We start from the raw sequence: 19,957 nt of genomic DNA on the forward strand, positions 1-19,957 counted from the left end.
CCAAGGTCTACACTTAACCTTAATACATCATATCAACCATCTACTGCAAGATTAACGCCCATTATTTAACTTTTATGGCAAAAAAATAAAATGTACCAGCCCCAAATTTATGTACAGCTAAACACTACAGCCTGGATATTACCATGGGAAATGCTATCATATTACTGCTTAATGCAGTCATATCACATTCCTCTCTCAGCTGTTTTAATGGAGTCATTTAAAATAAATGACTTAACGCCTCCATTAAAATAGCAGACAGAAGAATTTAGTACAAGCATGTTAAACATTCACATGATAGCCTTCAAAGTAATTTTCAGGTTTATATTTCCCATCACAAACCAAATTTATTAGGATTCATATAAGGGATAGCTAATTATTCACTGAAGATCCAATTGTGGGAATGCAGTGCCAAGTGATTAGTAATGACAAAACATGGAAGTCAAGATTATGACTAGATGTTCTTGTGTTGATGATACTCTGATATATGAAAGGAAGCAGAGGCTGCAACAGCACATCGAAAGGCCATTGCATGCCCTGCAGCTTATGTCGTAACGAAGTTTTCCAACACTGGATCACCCCTTTCAGTTTATGGAGTGAAGTACCAGAGGAGTAGAGGAGATGGTATGTGATAAAAGATCAGGCAGAACAATAAGCCTGGCTGGACCACTTTAAAAGCACTGAGGGCCACCTAACCCATTTTACACCATGTAGGATCAGTTAAACCCTCGCATGGTTAGTTCATGTGAAAAATTGGTTCAGGAGTAGCAGTGAGGAAGAGAGGAAGCTATATTTCAGTGTGCAAGTGGTCAATCTGTGGAACAGATTCTCCAGGGAACTGGTAGAAGAAGTTACATAGAATTACTCAGAATACAAAGCACAAGCAGGCCATTTGGCCCACCTAGCCTGGGCTGGTGTTTATATGCCACACAAGTCTCCTCCCATTCCACTTACCTCATCTCTGCCTTTCAGCATATCTTTCCATCCCTTTTTCTCTCATGTACTCATCTAGTTTCCTTTAAAAGTTCTAATCTATTTGCCTCAACCAATTCCTGTGGTAGCAAGTTCCACATTCTAACCACTCTCTATGTAAAGATATTAAAATTAGAGTACGAGAGAAAGCTAGCTAGAAATATAAGGACAGATAGTAAGAGTTTCTATGGATATTTAGAAAAGCAAAGAGTTAACTAAGTGAGCGTTGGTCCTATAGAAAGTGAGTCCGGGGAATTAATAATGGATAATAAGGAGATTGCAGATGAATTGAACAGAGATTTTGCATAGGTTTCTAAACTTCACTATAGAGGATACAAGTAACATCCCTGTATTAGCTGTAATTCAGGAAATGGAAGGGAGGGAGGAACTCAAGAAAATTACAATCACCAGGGAAGTGGTGCTGAACAAATTGTTGGAGCTGCGGGCTGACAAGTCCCCGGGTCCTGATGGACTTCATCCTAGGCTCTTAAGTGGCCAGTGAGATAGCTGATGCGTTAGTTTTAATTTTCCAAAATTCCCTATATTCAGGGAAGGTTCTGTTAGATTGGAAAATAATGAATGTAACTCCTTTATTCAAAAAGGGAGGGAGACAGAAAGCAGGAAACTACAGGCCAGTTAGCTTAACTTGCCTTAGGGAAAATGTTAGAAGCTATTATTGAAGACAGTATAGCAGGGCATTTAGAACAATTCACGATAATCAGGCAGAGTCAACATGGTTTTGTGAAAGGGAAATCATGTTTAACTAATTTATTGGAGTTCTTTGAGGGAGTTACATGTGCTGTGGATAAAGGGGAACTGATGGATGTATTGTACTTAGATTTCCAGAAGGCATTTGATAAGTTGCCACATCAAAGGTTATTGCAGAAAATAAAAGCTCATGGTGTAGGGGGTAACATATTGGCATGGATAGAAGGTTGGCTAGCTAACAGGAAACAGAGAGTAGGCATAAATGGGTAATTTTCTGGTTGGCAAGATGTAATGAGTGGTGTACCACTGGGATCTTTGCTGGGGACTCAACTTTTTATAATTTATATAAATGACTTAGATTAAGGGATCGAAGGTATGGTTGCTAAATTTGCTGATGACACAAAGGTACTTTAATGAGCAAGGCATAGAGGGATATAGAATTAATGCAGGCAGGTGGGATTAGTATAGATAGGCATTATGGTCGGCATGGACGTGGTGGGCTGAATGGCCTGTTTCTATGCTGTGCAACTCTATGACTCTATGACTCTAAAGATAGGTAGGAAAGTAACTTGTGAAGAGGACATAAGGGGGCTACAAAGGAATGTAGATAGGTTAAGTGCTGGCAAATGGAGTATAATGTGGGAAAGTGGGAAATTGCCCACTTTGGCAGGAAGAATAAAAAAGAAGCATATTATCTAAATGGTGAGAGATTGCAGGGCTCTGAGATGCAGAGGGATCTGGGTGCCCTAGTGCATGACTCTCAAGAGGTTAATATGCAGGTACAGCACGTAATTAGGAAAGCTAATAGAATGTTATTGTTTATCGCGAGGGGAATTGAATGCAAAAGTAGGGAGGTTATGCTTCAGCTATACAGGGCATTGGTGAGACCACATCTGGAGTACTGTGTAAATGTGTTGGAGGCAGTACAGTGAAGGTTTACTAGACTAATACCTGGAATGGGTGGGCTGTCTTATGAGGAAAGATTGGACAGGCTAGGCTTGTATCCGCTGAAATTTAGAAGAGTAAAAAGCAATTTGATTAAAACATATAAGATCCTGATGGGTTTTGACAGGGTGGATGTGGAAAGGATGTTTCCCCTTGTGGGAGAATCTAGAACGATGTGTCACTGTTTAAAAATAAGGGGTCACCCATTTAAGATAAAGATGAGGAGAAATTTTTTCTCTCAGAGGGTCGTGTGTCTTTGGCATTCTCTTCCTCAAAAGCAGAGTCTTTGAATATTTTTAAGGCAGAGGTAGATAGATTCTTGATAAGCAAGGGTTGGAAGGTTAAGAGGGGTAGGTAGAAATGTGGAGTAATCAGTTCAACCATTAACTGATTGACTGGCGGAGCAGGCTCAAAGGGCCAAGTGGCCTACTCCTGCTCTTAATTCGTATATTCATATGTGTGTATGCATATTTCTCCTTATTTTCCTATTGGATTAGTTAGTAAGTATCTTTTATTTATAGACCCCATTTTTGGATTCTCCCAAAAGTAAAAACACTCTCTCTACATCTACCCTGTCCAACCTATTCATAATTTTAAAGACCTCTATCAGGGCACCTCTAAGTCTTCTTTGGTAAAGAAAAAAAGCCCAAACTGTTCAATCGCTCCAGACAGCTGGAATCACTCAGTTTTGGTACCGTTCTTGTAAATTTTTACTGCATTTTCTCCAATGCTTCTCTGTCCTTTGCATAGTATGGAGTCTGGAACAGGGCACAGTATTCTCTGACCAGAATCCTATGCAAGTTTAACATAACATTGTTACTGTCATGGAGACCCCCAGCTGCCAAGAATGAGGCACATTAATTTCGCCACATGAACATTGATTTGTGAACTGTTGCTAGAGTAAAGAAAGAGCTTGCTTTAAAAAAAACACCAGACTGGAAAGACATTTGCATAGTAACAGACAGAACTTGGAAAGGATGAGGGGGTCACTCCCTGCTCCAATTTAATCCACAATAGACTTTTGATTAACAGACGTTGAAGGTGGAGAAGCTAGCATTCCAGGTTGACTGCTAAGATGCTCCCAATACACAGAAGTGATCTGGTCATACCAGTCAGTCATGTGACCACCTGCTGGCCAACTAGGGGAGTTTTAAATTGGAGAAACTGTGTATGAAGTCAGAAAACAGTTGGTTCCTGGACTGGAAAAGACCTCTCATGGCGGGCTTGCCACCACCTCGCTCATGTCTGCTCTCATCTCTCTCACCAGCTTCGTAAACTATCGAAGACATATGAACCCCAAGAGAGAAAAGTCTCCTACAGTGAACAAGGTTTAAGAACAATACTGTGCTCCAATGAAAAGCAAGGTCTACCTACAAGCAAGGACTACAGCGAGCTCGAAGCACAGTAACAAAAACCCCTCTTCAGAGATTAGCTCAAACCTCTCTATTTTTCTTCTGCTCTTTTCTGTCTCTATTTGCATGTGCATATCGCATATGCATGCTAGTGTGGGGGTGGCGTGTATCCGTAGGAGTTAACCGAATAAGAGTTTAAGTTTATGTTTTAATAAATTTCACTTTTCTTCTTTTAACCTAAGAAAGCCTGTTTGTACTGGTTTCTTTTCCTTATAATTGGAAAGTGGTGAACAAGGATTCACCAAGGGGGAACTAAAACACGGTGTGTTTAAAATTAAACTCCTTTACAGTAAGACCAGGTGAAGCCAAAAAGGGATCCCTAGCCACCTTTCTCACCAGGTTGTAACAGTACTTTTGAATTGTGTACCTCTAGGAATAAATCCCAGTGTTTTGGTAAGATTTTTAATTGCATTGCTGACCTGTAATGCTGCTTTTAATGATGTGTTCAGCGATGTACCATTGTTGCTCTTTTATTTAGTTTCTTATTTACGAAGGTTTAGGTGACCTATTTTTCCTACCAAAGTAGTTTGTGTTGATTCTTTCAAATTAGATAGATTTCTTTCAGAGAATTATACTTTGGGATACAGTCTGAGTAATTTGAGATTAGATATGTGGTAAGCATAGCATGTTTGGAAGAGAAAGGTGATTCTGGACTTATGCTTCATAAAGCTCTCAACTACTTGGCTTTTCCTTCCCAAATGTCTAGGTCTGTTGTAAACTAAATGGTAGAGATTGATTGCTATGATTAGTCCACAACTCCATTATCATTGTATCCTGTGGATGATAGAAGACACATTAGATGGACGTTGGTCTTTTTTGCCCATCAATCTCTATGTTGCTAAGCTTTCATGGATAGTCCTGTAGCCTTGTCAGAGGTTTCCAGGTTATAACCAGTTGTCGTGTAGTGAAAAAAAGCTTAATGCCATCTGATTTATGATCAACGATTTCACTTGAGATGAGGATGGCTCTGTATGATAGAAAGCTGCCAGGCAATGACCATCTCCAACAAGAGAGAATTTAACTATCTCCCCTTGACATTCAACAGGCATTATCATTGCTGAATCCCACACTGACAACATTCTGGGGGTCACTATTGACCAGTAACTGAACTGGACCAGCCACATAAATACTGTGGCTACAAGAGCAGGTCAGAGGCTGGAATTTCTGTGGTGAGTAACTCACCTTCTGACTGCCCAAAGCCTGTCCAGCATCTACGAGGCACAAGTCAGGAATGTGATGGAATACTCTCCATTTGCCTGGATGGGTGCAGCTCCAACAACACTCAGGAAGCTGACACCACCCAGGACAAAACAGCCCACTTGATCAGCATCCCAATCATAACTTAAGCATTCACTCCCTCCACCCCGATGCACTGTGGCAGCAGGGTGTACCATCTACAAGATGCACGACAGCAACTCATAACTGCTCCTTCAACAGCACCTTCCAAACCCACGACCTCTTCCACCTAGAAGGACAATGGCAGCAGTCACACAGGACCACCAACATCTTCAAATTCCCCTCCAAGCCATACACCATCCTGGCTTGGAAATATATTTCCGTTCCTTCACTATCACTGGATCAGAATCCTGGAACTCCCTCCCCAACAACAACGCGTGTGTACCTAGACCAGATGAACTGCAGTGGTTCAAGAAGGCAGCTTACCACCACCTTCTCAAGGGCAATTATGGATGGGCAACAAATGCTGGCCTTGCTTACATCCCACGAAACAAATAAAAAAATGTTACTGTGCGAGTCGATTGTATATTTATTTTGCGTTCGAAACATGGAGCCTATGGGTTCTGTAGCCTCTAACAAGTGTGACACTCATCATCTGCCAATCATTCTGAATGGAGCTGGTAATAAGAGAGGCTAAATCCATCCTTGAGCTCTTTAGTGTGACAGATGGTGGTCGAACTGCTTTGTATTCTAGACATAGGTTTCAACATCCCACAGGCGAAACTAGAAACCAAGTACATTTTTTTTTTATTTCCAAAATATACTTTATTCATAAAAATCTGCAAAAATTACATTGCCAAACAGTTTCAAACAGTACCAAAAATACAAACATTGCAAGGGAGATCAGTTTCCTTCTATACTATCATGAGTTTCTTCACAACCCTTCCATTTCACTATTGTCATGCCAATTACAGTTTCACATTTACAGCAAATGAAAATATCAACGATACAGTTCGAGGGGTTTCCCATGGATCCAGCCCCTCAGTTCAGCTTGGTGGGGGGACCTTACACTGTGGTCTTTCCCCATTGAGCCTTTGCTGCGGCTGCCCCAAGCTTTAGTGCGTTCCTCAGCACGTAGTCCTGGACCTTGGAATGTGCCAGTCTGCAACATTCGGTGGTGGACAACTCTTTGCGCTGGAAGACCAGCAAGTTTCGGGCAGACCAAAGGGCGTCTTTCACCGAATTGATAGTCCTCCAGCAGCAGTTAATGTTTGTCTCGGTGTGCGTCCCTGGGAACAGCCCGTAGAGCACAGACTCCTGTGTTACAGAGCTGCTTGGGATGAACCTTGACAAAAACCACTGCATCTCTTTCCACACCTGCTTTGCAAAGACACATTCCAGGAGGAGGTGGGTGACCGTCTCTTCCCCACCACAGCCAACGCGGGGGCATGTGCGGAGGGGGCGAGACTTCGGGTGTGCATGAAGGATCTGACGGGAAGGGCCCTTCTCACCACCAGCCAAGCTACGTCTTGGTGCTTGTTTGAAAGTTCTGGTGATGAGGCATTCCGCCAAATGACTTTGACGGTCTGCTCGGGGAACCATCCGACAGGATCCACCGTCTCCTTTTCCCGTAGGGCCTTGAGGACATTCCGTGCAGACCACTGCCTGATGGACTGGTGGTTAAAGGTGTTTTCCCGCAGAAACTGCTCCACGAAGGATAGGTGGTACGGCACGGCCCAACTGCATGGAGCGTTCCGCGGCAATGTGGCCAAGCCCATCCTTCGCAACACCGGGGACAGATAGAACCTCAGCACGTAGTGACACTTGGAGTTTGCGTACTGGAGGTCTACACACAGCTTGATGCAGCCGCACACGAAGGTGGTCATCAGGATGAGGGCCACGTTGGGTACATTTTTCCTGCCCTTGTCCAGAGATTTGAACATCGTGTCCCTCCGGACCCAGTCCATTTTAGATCCCCAGATGAAGCGGAAAATGGCTCGGGTGACTGCCACGGCGCAGGAGTGGGGTATGGGCCAGACCTGCGCCACGTACAGCAACAACGTGAGCGCCTCGCACCTGATGACCAGGTTCTTACCCACAATGGAGAGAGATCGCTGCCCCCACATGCCCAACTTTTGTCGTACCTTGGCTACTCGCTCCTCCCATGTTTTGGTGCACGCCCCGGCCCTTCCGAACCATATCCCCAGCACCTTCAGGTAATCTGACCTGACGGTGAAGGGGACAAAGGATCGGTCAGACGAGTTCCCAAAGAACATGGCCTCGCTCTTGCCGTGGTTAACTTTGGCTCCCGAGGCCAGTTCGAACTGGTCGCAGATGCTCATCAGTCTGCGCACGGACAGCGGATCCGAGCAGAAGACGGCGACGTCATCCATGTACAGGGAGGTTTTAACCTGAGTGCCTCCACTGCCTGGGATTGTCACCCCTCCGATGCTCGCATCCTTCCTAATAGACTCAGCAAAGGGTTCAATACAGCAAACAAACAAGACCGGGGAGAGAGGACAGCCCTGTCTGACTCCAGATTTGATCGGGAAACTTTCCGATTCCCACCCGTTGATTGAGACTGCGCTACTGATGTTTGTGTAGAGCAGTTGGATCCAATTGCAGATTCCTTCCCCAAACCCCATTTTGGAAAGCACGTCCATCATGTAGGTGTGCGATATCCTGTCAAAAGCCTTCTCCTGGTCCAGGCTGATGAGGCAGGTGTCCACCCTCCTGTCCCGTACGTAGGCGATCGTATCCCTGAGTAGCGCGAGACTATCAGAGATCTTCCTGCCGGGTACAGTACAGGTCTGATCGGGGTGGATCACCAACTCCAGAGCAGACTTGACTCGACTGGCTATGACTTTGGACAGAATCTTGTCGTCAACATTAAGCAGTGAGATGGGCCGCCAATTTCTGATTTCTGCCCTCTCCCCTTCTGCTTGTAAATGAGGGTGATGATGCCTTTCCTCATGGATTCTGCCATGCTGCCAGCCAGGAGCATACTCTCGTATACTTCCAGCAGGTCCGGGCCGACTCAGTCCCACAGGGCCGAGTACAACTCGACCGATAAGCCGTCGCTCCCGGGAGTTTTACTCGTCTCGAAGGACTCGACGGCCTTTGTCAGCTCGTCCAGAGTTAGCGGCTTGTCCAATCTCTCCCTCCTGCTGTCATCTAAGACCTCTGTGATAGATGACAGGAAGGACTGGGAGGCTCTGCTGTCTGTGGGCTTCGCGTCATACAGCCCAGCATAAAAGGATTTGCTGATCCTTAGTATGTCGGACTGCGAAGACGTTACCGAGCCATCTTCTTCCTTCAGGCTGCTGATAACAGAGCTCTCTCTGTGTACCTTTTGGAAAAAGTAACGCGAGCACGTCTCATCCTGCTCGATGGAGCGGACTCTGGACCGGAAGATGATCTTGGAGGCCTCCTTGGCAAACAGCGAGGCCTGCTGGCTCTTCACCTCTTGGAGGTCCTCTTTGACCTCGACCCCCATTGACTGCAACCGGAGTAGATTTTGCATAATTTTCTGGAGTCGGGACATTTCCCTCTGTCTCTCTCTCGCCCTTTGAACACCTTTGTGGATGAAGAACCTCTTGATGTTCTCCTTGATCGCTTTCCACCAGTGAACTGGAGACTCAAAGAGAGGTTTCACAGTCCTCAAACCTTTGTAATCCCTTTTGAGTTCCTCAACGTCTAGAAACCAAGTACATTCAAAGTCCTTTGGACAGAAGTATTTCTTACATTAAACAAAAAAAAAAGAACTTTTTGAGTTTTGACATCTTACCACCACCATCTGTTGGTGATTCTATTTTTGACTGTCAAATACCATTTGACGGAATTTGATCACTTACCACTTGCTGTGCTATAATTCTGATAGTTAATGTCAATTGGTGCCATAGATATTGGGTAAGAAACCACATTGTCCTACTGTATCCTCCTTTACAAATGGTAGTAGTCCTGTGCATGTTAATTTGCTGTGCAATTCGAGGTAATACGCAAATACATCTAACATTGAAGAGCACATCACCCTGTGCCGGTAATAGGACAGGGAAAATTTGGAGGGTTGTCTGCAATTCTGAGCACACCTCACCTCAGTTGGACTCTGAGAAATTGGGAAAGGTGCAGAAACGTATGACATGATTCTGTGACTGGGAATCTGAATTACAAACTGAAATTTGGAGATAAAGTTATTCTATTGGGAGGAACAAAGACAAAAAGGAGACACAATCTAAGATTTAAAATCTATCAGACAATCATCGTGTAGGAAGAAAGACATTTATATAGCACCTTTCATGACCTCAGGACATGAAGTACGTCAGAAGCGAAAAATGTTACAGATGCTAGAAATCTGAAAAAGAAACAAAAATCTGGAAATACTCAGTAGGTCAGGCAGAATCTGCAGAGAGACACAAAGTTACAATGGTATAATAGTGTTATGGTTTTTTACTGGACTTATAATCTAAAGGCCTGGGCTAATGATTCAGAGATATGGGCCAGAATTTTACACCACCCCAACGGGCAGGATGGTGGTGGTGGGGGTGCGGGTGTCGTAAAATGGAGCGGGAGTCTACGGAAGGCTTTCCCGGGGGGCAAAAAAACAGCCCGCATGCCCCAGACCAATCAAGGCCCTTAAGGGGTGGGGTGGGGTGGGGTGGGGGTGTTGAAGGGGCCCTGTGCATCGGGCACAGGGTGCCCAATGGAGGGTGATCCCCGCTACCACAACCACCCCCAGCACCCAACACGCTCCCCTTCCCCCCAACCGACCACCCTTGCCTTGCCCGAACCCGACCGATAACCCTCGGCAAGGCAACCAAAACTTACCTTGCCTCCTGGCTCCATTTCTTCTTCTAACTTCCACTGGGCTGCAGTCCCAGCAGTGGCCACCACTCCCGGTGGCACTGCTGGGACTAAGAGCTGCCGTGCCAGCCCGCTGATTGGCTGGCAGCTCATTGAGGTGGGACTTCCTACCTCAAGCGGGTGGAAGTCCCGCCTTTGCACAATTAAAGCCTGGGGACCCGTAAAATACTGAATGGATCCCCAGGCTAGGCGGAAGCGGGTTTGCCACCGACTTTTACATTGGAGGCTGGCTTCCATCCACCCACCATAAAATTCCAGCCATGAGTTCAAATCCCACCATGGGAGCTGGGGAAGTTAAATTCAATTCATTAAATAAAATCTAGAATAAAAAGCCAATATTAGTAATGGTGGCCATGAAGCTACTGGATTGTTGAAAATTCCATCTGGTTGACTAATGTCTTTAGGGAAGGAAACATGAGTCCAGATTCACAGTAATGTGGTTGACTCTTAACTTCTCTCTGAAATGGCCTTGTAATTCATTCAGTTCTATTCAAGATGGTGGCTCACCAACACCTTCTCAAGGGCTACTAGGGTTGGGTGATAAATGCTGGCTGTACCAATAATGCCCACAGAAAAGATGTTGATGACTTTTCATCAAACTCAAGTTCAGTTCTGATGAAAGGTCATTGACCTGACACATTAACTCTTTCTCTCTCTTAATATGCTGTCTGACCTATTGAACTTTAGAAGTGTTGTAGGAAACATGGCAACCAATTTGCACACAATAAACTCCCACAAACAGTAATGTGGTAATGTCCAGATAATCTTTTTTTTGGTATTGTGAATGAGAGATGAATATAGGACAGGGCAACATCCATGCAGACAGGTCCTCAGTTTAACATCTGATCTTAAAGATAGCACCTCTGACAGTACAGCACACCCTCAGCTCTGCACCAGATGTCTCAGCCTAGATTTTCATGCTCAAGTTTATGGAGTGAGATTTGGATCCATTGCCTTCTGACTTAGAGGCGAGAGTCCAACCCACTGAGTCACGGCTGATTCACATTGGACTGCACAAGGACATCAAAACAATATTCACAAGGCTCATGCCAGACCAAAGATTAAAATATATTTTTCTGAGCAGAGTAGTGGATATCTGGAACGTTACCAACAGCTGTTAATGCTGTGTTGATTAACTTCTTTGAAAAAAAATCTGAAAAAAATATCTATGAATGGGTTTGAAAGTTATTGGGATAATGGGAAATCCATGGATTAGCTCCAGGCTGCTGCAGTACTGGAAAGCATATCTGTTCAAAGCAATTTGCTTGGTTTGGGTAATGGTGCTATAAATGTCGGTGTGCATTCTGGAGTTTTACTCAGCTATCTTTGAAGGTCATACACAATGTTCCAAGACATTGTGGCATGATTAAATTAATTGGACTTACTAATAGAAAAAAAGAAAGACTTGTATTTATACAACGTCTTTCACATCCGCAGGACATCCCAAAGTACTTTTCAGTTAATGAAATATTTTTGGGGTGTAGTCACTGTGTTAATGTAAAAAATGCAGCAACCAGTTTTCACAGAGCAAGATGCCACAAATAGATAATGACCAGGTACTCTGTCTTAGTGATGCTGGTTGTGGGAGAAATGTTGGGCAGGACACCAACAATACTCAATACATCCCACAACTGGCAATCATGTTTCTGCTAGCATGCCACTCTATATAATAAAATTAAGCAGTAAAGCCATTAATACACTTCGTTAATCTTGCAGAAAAAGCAGAGCTTGATTAAATATTCAATAGGCTTTAATGTTGTAACTTAGTCCAATAAAACCAGCAAAGGTCAGTTTGAAAACAGAAAATGGTAGAAACATACAGCATATCAGTCAACATCCATGGAGGTCACACAAATTAGCATTTCAAATGTTCTGAACTAAATGATCAGCTGAGTGCTTCCAATATTTAGTTGTTGCTTCAGGTTTCCAGTATCTGCAATACTTTATATAAAGAAAAACAAAGATGCTTTGAATTTGCAACTTAGTTCCATGGAGATTCAGAGGATAACATTGATCACCATTATTGCAGGGCTCTCTCCCCAAAAAATAGAAAGATTTGCATTTATATAGTGCCTTTCATGACTGCTGGACATCTCAAAGCACCTTTCAGCCAATGAAGTACTTCTTGAAGTGTGGTCACTGTTGTAATGTAGGAAACAAGGCAGTCAGTATGCACACAGTAAACTCCCACAGACAGCAATGTGATAATGACCAGATAATCTGTTTTTGTGATGCTGATTGAGGGCTAAATATTGGCCAGGACACCAGGGAGAACTCCCCTACTCATCTTTGAAATAGTGCCATGGGATACCAGTTAGATTAGATTCCTTGATATCACTCTAAGATCCTTGAGTATCATCTTTCCTGCCACAAATGATAACATGAGAACTATTGGACTATATATTTTTACCACTTAATAAAAGCAAGCAAGTAGCATAGTAGTTTTCAAAAATGAAGAGTGTCTGAGAAAATTCTACCTGTTACAGGCGGGATGAAACAACAGTTTAATGTCAGCTGTGTCATCCCATTAGTTTGCAATCAGATGCCACAAATGTTAAATTCTCTAGTGGGTAAACTCATACCTATCACAAAGGAAGATAGGTCTGGACCCAGATAACATCCAGTTTTGCGCTGACAGCTCATAGGTTTACACTATATAAATGGCAGGCAATGACCATGTCCAGCAAGAGAAAGCCTAACCATCTCCCTCTGGCCTTCAATGGCACCACTGTTGGTATCTTGGGCATAACCACTGATCCCAAGCTCCACTGGGCCAATCATATCTCCATCGTGGTGGTAAGAGCAAGAAAGAACCCTCAATGCCTCTCCACTATCTACATGGCTCAAGTCAGGAGCCTGATAGAATACTCACTGCTCACTTGAATGGGTGCAGCTGCAATAACATTCAAGAAGCTGGACTCCATTCAGGACAAACCAGTTTGCTTGATTGCTGCCCATGTCACTGGACTTGAAATCTACCCGTTCCACTATTGATGCACTGCGGCTACAATAAGACTGATCGACAGATGCAGTGCATCAATTCTTCAAGATTGTTTTCACAGTACCTCCCTCCCCTCCAATGTCTGTTATCAATAAGGACAAGAAGAGCAGTATTGTGGGAACACTATCATCTCTAACTTCCCCTCCAAGTCATACACCATACTGACATGGTCTTGTATTGCTGTTCCTTTATCATTTTTGGGGTAATATCCTGGAATTTGGAAATTAACAGCATCTTGGGAGCACCATCAGCACAAGGGCTTCAGCGACTCAACAACCACTTCTTTGGAGAAACTAGGGCTGGGTAATAAATGCAGCCTTTCCAGCGTCACCTTGCTTCCAGTAAAATAAAAATGTCTTTGGCTCATATTTGCGTTAATTAGGAAGGAATAGAGCCAAATATACAAATTGTGATTAAGGAGACCCATAACTCTTGATTTCTGCCCCCTTTGAATTGGTTTGGGATTTCTAAGACATCCCCAATGGGTAGTTTTTTTTTTAGTTTTTTTTTAGTTTTAGAGATACAGCACTGAAACAGGCCCTTCAGCCCACCGAGTCTGTGCCGACCATCAACCACCCATTTTATACTAATCTTACACTAATCCCATATTCCTACCACATCCCCACCTGTCCCTATATTTCCCTACCACCTACCTATACTAGGGGCAATTTATAATGGCCAATTAACCTATCAACCTGCAAGTCTTTGGCATGTGGGAGGAAACCGGAGCACCCTGAGGAAACCCACGCAGACACAGGGAGAACTTGCAAACTCCACACAGGCAGTACCCAGAATTGAACCCGGGTCACTGGAGCTGTGAGGCTGCGGTGCTAACCACTGTGCCACTGTGCCGCCAAAGGGTAGGCCTTTCCCTGAATCTGCACTTAAGTGCAAGCCAAATATTTCTATGGAAACAAGGAAAATCAGACATAGGTACATTTTGAATTATATAATGATATTCAGTTGTCAATTCAGAAATAAAGGCATAGTTCTACTGACAATTATCCCAATTCCTTCAAAAGCAGCTCCTTCAAAATAGTGGTGGACCAATGTTTTGTAGATATACAGGTAGGCCCCTTCCTTTAGTTTTAGGAATGTTGGGCTAGGGATTTGCTTCAGCCCTTCTGGCTGCTGTTGTGAAACAGCTGGAAGCAAACTCCAAGTAGGGCAGCCATTAGTGCTGCTGCAGGCCAACTAATTGCCCTGTCTTACGGGTACAAGGGCCAGTACTAGCAGTGTGACTGGGCCCTGATTATGGTCATGCCTACACTTCAGGTGTGCTGCTCCTTGTTTGCACATGGATCACCCCCACTCCCACCCCTGGTCTCCTTGTTTTCAATTATGAAAAGATATTCAGTTGTCAATTCCAAAACAAAGAGAATTACTGACAATGATCTCAGTTCCTTTAAGCAGCTCCTTCAAAATAGTGGCATACCAACAATTTGCAGTTATCTGCCATTAAGGTGATATGTCAGAACTTTGGGGAATTATGTCAGTTGATCTGGTTAACTCAGGATGTTCCAAATGCCTCAATGTCATTGACTCTATAAAACAGGAATGCTGGACATAACTAATGGTGACCAACAGGAATACTGTAACCTATAACTCAAGTATATTGAACCTTGGTCCACCAACCCAAGAGGCATCTTCAAGATTGGTAGTTATTCAATTTTCAACCTGCCCATGCCTTTCGTGAGAAAGGTGTCTAGGGGTCTTTTGCTGTCTTCACTTGGCCTAATTGTAACAGGGTTTAATTTTAAACATGCTGTGTTTTGAGCTCCCCCTTTGTGAATCCTTGTTCACAGCTTTCTAATTATAAAACAAAGAAATGAGCAGAAACAGACTTTCTTCGGTTTAAAGAAGAAAAATAAAATTTATTAAACCTTAAACTTAAAGTCTAATATGTTTAATGCCTATGGATATACGGCGCGCCCAGGCTAGCATACATACATGCAAATAGGGACAGAAAAGAGGAGAGGAAAATATGGTAGAGAGGGGTTTGAGGCAATATCAGAAGATTTCTTGTATACTGTGCTTCGAGCTCACTGTAATTCTTTTGTAAGTAGTCTTGCTTTTCGTTGGGGCCCAGTATTCTTCTTAAACCTTGTTCCACGTAGAAGACTTTTCTCTCTTTGAGGTTCACATGTCCTCACAAGATTCTTCAGTTCCATGAGCGAGAAAAGAGATGGGAGCAAGCAGATAGGAGAGGAGGTTCTGCTTCAGTTCCAGAAGCACACGGCTTTCTGATTTCAAATCCTCTGTTGGAGGGTCAAATTCAAAAACTCTAACAGTCAGTCATGTGATCAAAACTGGTCTGACGACTTCTTCTATGTATCAGGGAAGCAACAGCTGGGTCCCCATTGTTCCAACACTGCTAGTACTATGTAAATGTCTTTCCAGTGAGGGGCTTGCAATTTTAAGTTTTAATGTTCATGTGGCTATATCATGTGTGCCTCAGTCTTGGCAGGTGGGGGGGGGTGGTGGTGGGGGGGTTTGCCTGACACTATTTATCAGTTACTGTAATTCCACCAATTTATTTGTGTTCTAAAAAATATTGATTGTGGAATTGGGAAAACCAAATGAATTGAATATAAAGTCATCAGCTGATCGAGGCCAATTGAATTGTTCTTGATTCATCTTTTACTCTCATAGCAATGCTATTTTGAGTATTATTCTTAACCTCATAACATGCATTCAATAAAACAAAGGGTTTGTCCTTGCTAGCTGCTAACCTGAGAAACATTGGTAATCTATGTGTGGAGCCACGGGAAATGGGCGAGGTCTTAAATGAGTACTTCTCGTCTGTATTTACCGTGGAGAAGGTTATGGAAGCTAGTGAGTTCAAGGGAGGGAACAGTGATATTTTGGGGCTTATCAACATTACAAAGGAGGAGGTGTTGGAGGTTTTGAAGTGCATTAAGGTGGATAAATCCCCAGGGCCTGACCAGGTGTATCCTAGGATGCTGTGGGAAGCAAGGAACGAGATTGCTGGGGCCCTGGCAGAGATTTTTGTATCATCGTTAGCCACGGGTGAGCTACCAGAAGACTGGAGGATAGCTAATGTTGTGCCTTTATTTAAGAAGGGCAGCAGGGATAAGTCAGGGAACTACAGGCCGGTGAGCCTTACATCAGTGGTGGGAAAGTTATTGGAAGGGATTCTGAGAGACAGGATTTATATGCATTTGGAAAGGCATGGTCTGATTAGGATAGTCAGCATGGCTTTGTGCGTGGGAAATCATGTCTCACGAATTTGATTGAGTTTTTTGAGGAGGTGACCAAGAGGATTGACGAGGGCAGGGCGATGGATGTTGTCTACATGGACTTTAGCAAGGCCTTTAACAAGGTTCTACATGGTAGGCTGGTCCAGAAGGTTCGAACACATGGGATCCAGGGTGAGCTAGCAAATTGGATACAAAATTGGCTTGGCGATAGGAGGCAGAGGGTGGTAGCAGAGGGTTGTTTTTTCAGATTGGAGGCCGGTGACCAGTGGTGTGCCGCAGGGATCGGTGCTGGGCCCTCTGTTGTTTGTCATATATATTAATGACTTGGATGTGAATGTAGGGGGCATGATTAGTAAGTTTGCAGATGACATCAAAATTGGTGATATAGTGTACAGTGAAGAAGGTTGTCTAAGGTTACAACAGGATATAGATCAACTGGGAAAGTGGGCAAGGGATTGGCAAATGGAATTTAACGCAGACAAGTGCGAAGTGATGCGTTTTGGGAAGTTAAACCAGGGCAGGACATATACAGTGAATGGCAGGGCCCTGGGAAGTGCTGTTGAGCAGAGAGACCTTGGGGTGCAATTATAAGTTCCCTGAAAGTGGCAACACAGGTAGATAGGGTGGTGAAGAAAGCGTATGGCATGCTTGCCTTCATCGGCCGAGGCATTGAGTACAGGAGTTGGGGCATCATGTTACAGTTGAACATAACGTTGGTTAGGCCGCATTTGTAGTACTGTGTGCAGTTCTGGTCGCCGCACTACAGGAAAAATGTGATTAAGCTAGAGAGGGTGCAGAAAAGATTTACAAGGATGTTGCCTGGTTTGGAGGGCTTGAGTTATAAAAAGAGATTGGATAGGCTGGGTCTGTTTTCCCTGGAGCGAAGGAGGCTGAGAGGGGACATGATAGAGGTATATAAAATTATGACAGGTATAGATAGGGTAGATAGCCAGAGTCTGTTTCCCATGGTAGGGGTGACTAAAACTAGAGGGCATTGATTTAAGTTGAGAGGGAGGACGTTTAAAGGGGATCAAAGGGGTAAATTTTTCACACAAAGAATAGTGGGTATCTGGAATGAGCTGCCTGAGGAGGTGGTGGAGGCAGGAACAGTAACAACATTTAAGAGGCATCTGGGCAGGTACTTGAATGAGCAAGGCATAGAGGGATATGGAATTAATGCAGGCAGGTGGGATTAGTATAGATAGGCATTATGGTCGGCATGGACGCGGTGGGCCGAAGGGCCTGTTTCTATGCTGTACGACTCGATGACTATGATTATGGTACGCATCACAGGGGTTGGCGGGTGGTTTGCTTTTAAATTATATAAAGATAGGGAAAATTAGCTAAAGGTGTCCAAGCTGATTCCATGCCTTGAAGTATGAAGGTGATTGTAGTTCTGTATTCTGAAATCAGGACATCTGTTGCTTCCCAGAGTTTTAAAATTTTAAAATTTCCATCCTTGTTTTCAAATTCTTCCATGGCATTACCCTTCCCAATCTCTGTAATCTTCTCCAGCCTTACACCCCTCCGAGAAATCTGTGCTCATCCAATTCTGCCATTGATGACTGTTCCTTCAGCTGCCTACGTCCTAAATTCTGGAATTCCCTCCCTAAACTTCTCTGTCTCTCTACCCCTCTTTCCCTCCTTTAAAACACTCCTTAAAACCAACCTCTTTGACCAAGCTTTTGGTCACCTGTCTGAATATATCTTGATGTAGCTCAGAGTCAAATTTTGTTTGATAATGCTCCTGTGAAGCATCTTGGGACATTTTACTACATTAGGGGTGCCATATAAATGCAAGTTGTAGTTTTTGAGTTATGCCAGGCTGCTGAGACACCAAGGTTGCAGAGGCTTCCTGTGTAGTGAGTCCCGACCCTCGGTCCTTTGCCCTCTATTTCAGGTGCCCTTGTTAAGTGAGGTCACTATTCCATCACCTAAAAGGATTCCCATCCCCCACTGGATAGTGGCAATGTAGAATAGTGACCAGTGCATCTGTTTTCCAGCCTTTCCACTGCATAACATACACCAGAATCTCTGTGGAATTTCAGCCCTGCAACCTTTGAGCTACTAGACTATAACCACCACACTTCTGAGCCCATATTTCAGAGGGAAAGTTAAGCACTAGTCTTGTCAGTGACACATTGACTACAAACTGTAAATTGAATGTTGCTACATTGTACTGCCACCTTGGACTTTGGATAAAGCTCTGTAATACTGCAATTAAGCAGACTGAGTTATTATCGCACACTTAGGATGTGACCATGTAAATTAATATTTTGAAACACTTCTTGCAACAATCAGTGTTTAATCTAGTAATGGCATTAGTTGTCTTATCATCAAATTCTTATTTAAGCAGCCAGTTAATGTGTGTGATTCTGTATGTGGTGACTGGCAAGTAGGTATATTGCACTCGGTATTGCATTGCGTTCTTGTTCCTTTAGGGTTGAGATGCATATGGATTAACATAACTTTGGATATTTTTCAAAGAGCTAGTTGAGACATCTTGTAACCTTAGACATGAATGATAGATTCCAATCCAATTTTATTTGTTTTCATTTAAAGTGGAAAAATTGGTTTGCTATCTTCTAACGTTTACAGGCCAAATATTGAAAGACATATTATAAGAACATAAGAAATAAGAGCAGGAGTAGGCCATTCAGCCCCTCAAGCCTGCCCCGCCATTCAACAAGATCATGGCTGATCTGTTCCAGGCCTCAACTTCTTTTTCGGGCCTGCTCTGCCTAACCCTTGACTCCCCGAGATTTCAAAATACTATCTGCCTCCTTCTTAAATACATTTAGTGACCTAGCCTCCACAACTCTCTGAGGTAGAGAATTCCAGAGATTCACCACCCTCTGAGAGAAGAAATTCCTTCACATCTCAGTTTTAAATGTGTGCCCCCTTATTCTGTAACTATGTCCCCTAGTTCGAGATTCCCCACAAGTGGAAACATCTTCTCAACATCTACCCTGTCGAGCCCCCTTAAAATCTTATATGTTTCAATAAGATCACCTCTCATTCTTCTAAACGCCAACAAATAATGGCCTAACCTCTTTAGCCGTTGTTGATAAAACTGCCCCTTCATCCCAGGAATCAGCGTAGTGAACCTTTTCTGAACTGCCTCCAATGCTAGTATATCCTTCGTTACATACGGGGATCAAAACTGTACACAGTACTCCAGGTGTGACATCACCAACACCCTGTACAGTTGTAACAGGACTGCCCTATTTTTAAACTCTAAACTCTTAGCAATAAAGGCCAAAATTCCATTTGCCGTCCTAATTACTTGCTGCACCTGCCTGCTACCTTTTTGTGTTTCATGTACAAGAACACCCAGATCCGTCTGTACTGCAGTATTTTGTAGTCTTTCTCCATCTAAATAATAATCTGCCTTTTTATTCTTCCTACCAAAGTGGATAACCTCACATTTTCCCACATTGAACACCATCTGCCAAGTTTTTGCCCACTCACTTAACCTATCTATATCCCTTTGCAGATTCCTTGTGTCCTCATCACAACATGCCTTCCCACCTATTTTTGCATCGTCAGCAAATTTAGATATACTACACTCTGTCCCTTCCTCTAAGTCATTAATATAGGTAGTAAATAGCTGAGGCCCTAGGACCGATCCTTGTGGCACTCCACTAGTTCGGCTTTCCAACCTG

The sequence above is a fragment of the Heterodontus francisci genome, chromosome 3, assembly GCF_036365525.1.
Source record: "Heterodontus francisci isolate sHetFra1 chromosome 3, sHetFra1.hap1, whole genome shotgun sequence".
NCBI classification, from domain to species: domain Eukaryota; kingdom Metazoa; phylum Chordata; class Chondrichthyes; order Heterodontiformes; family Heterodontidae; genus Heterodontus; species Heterodontus francisci.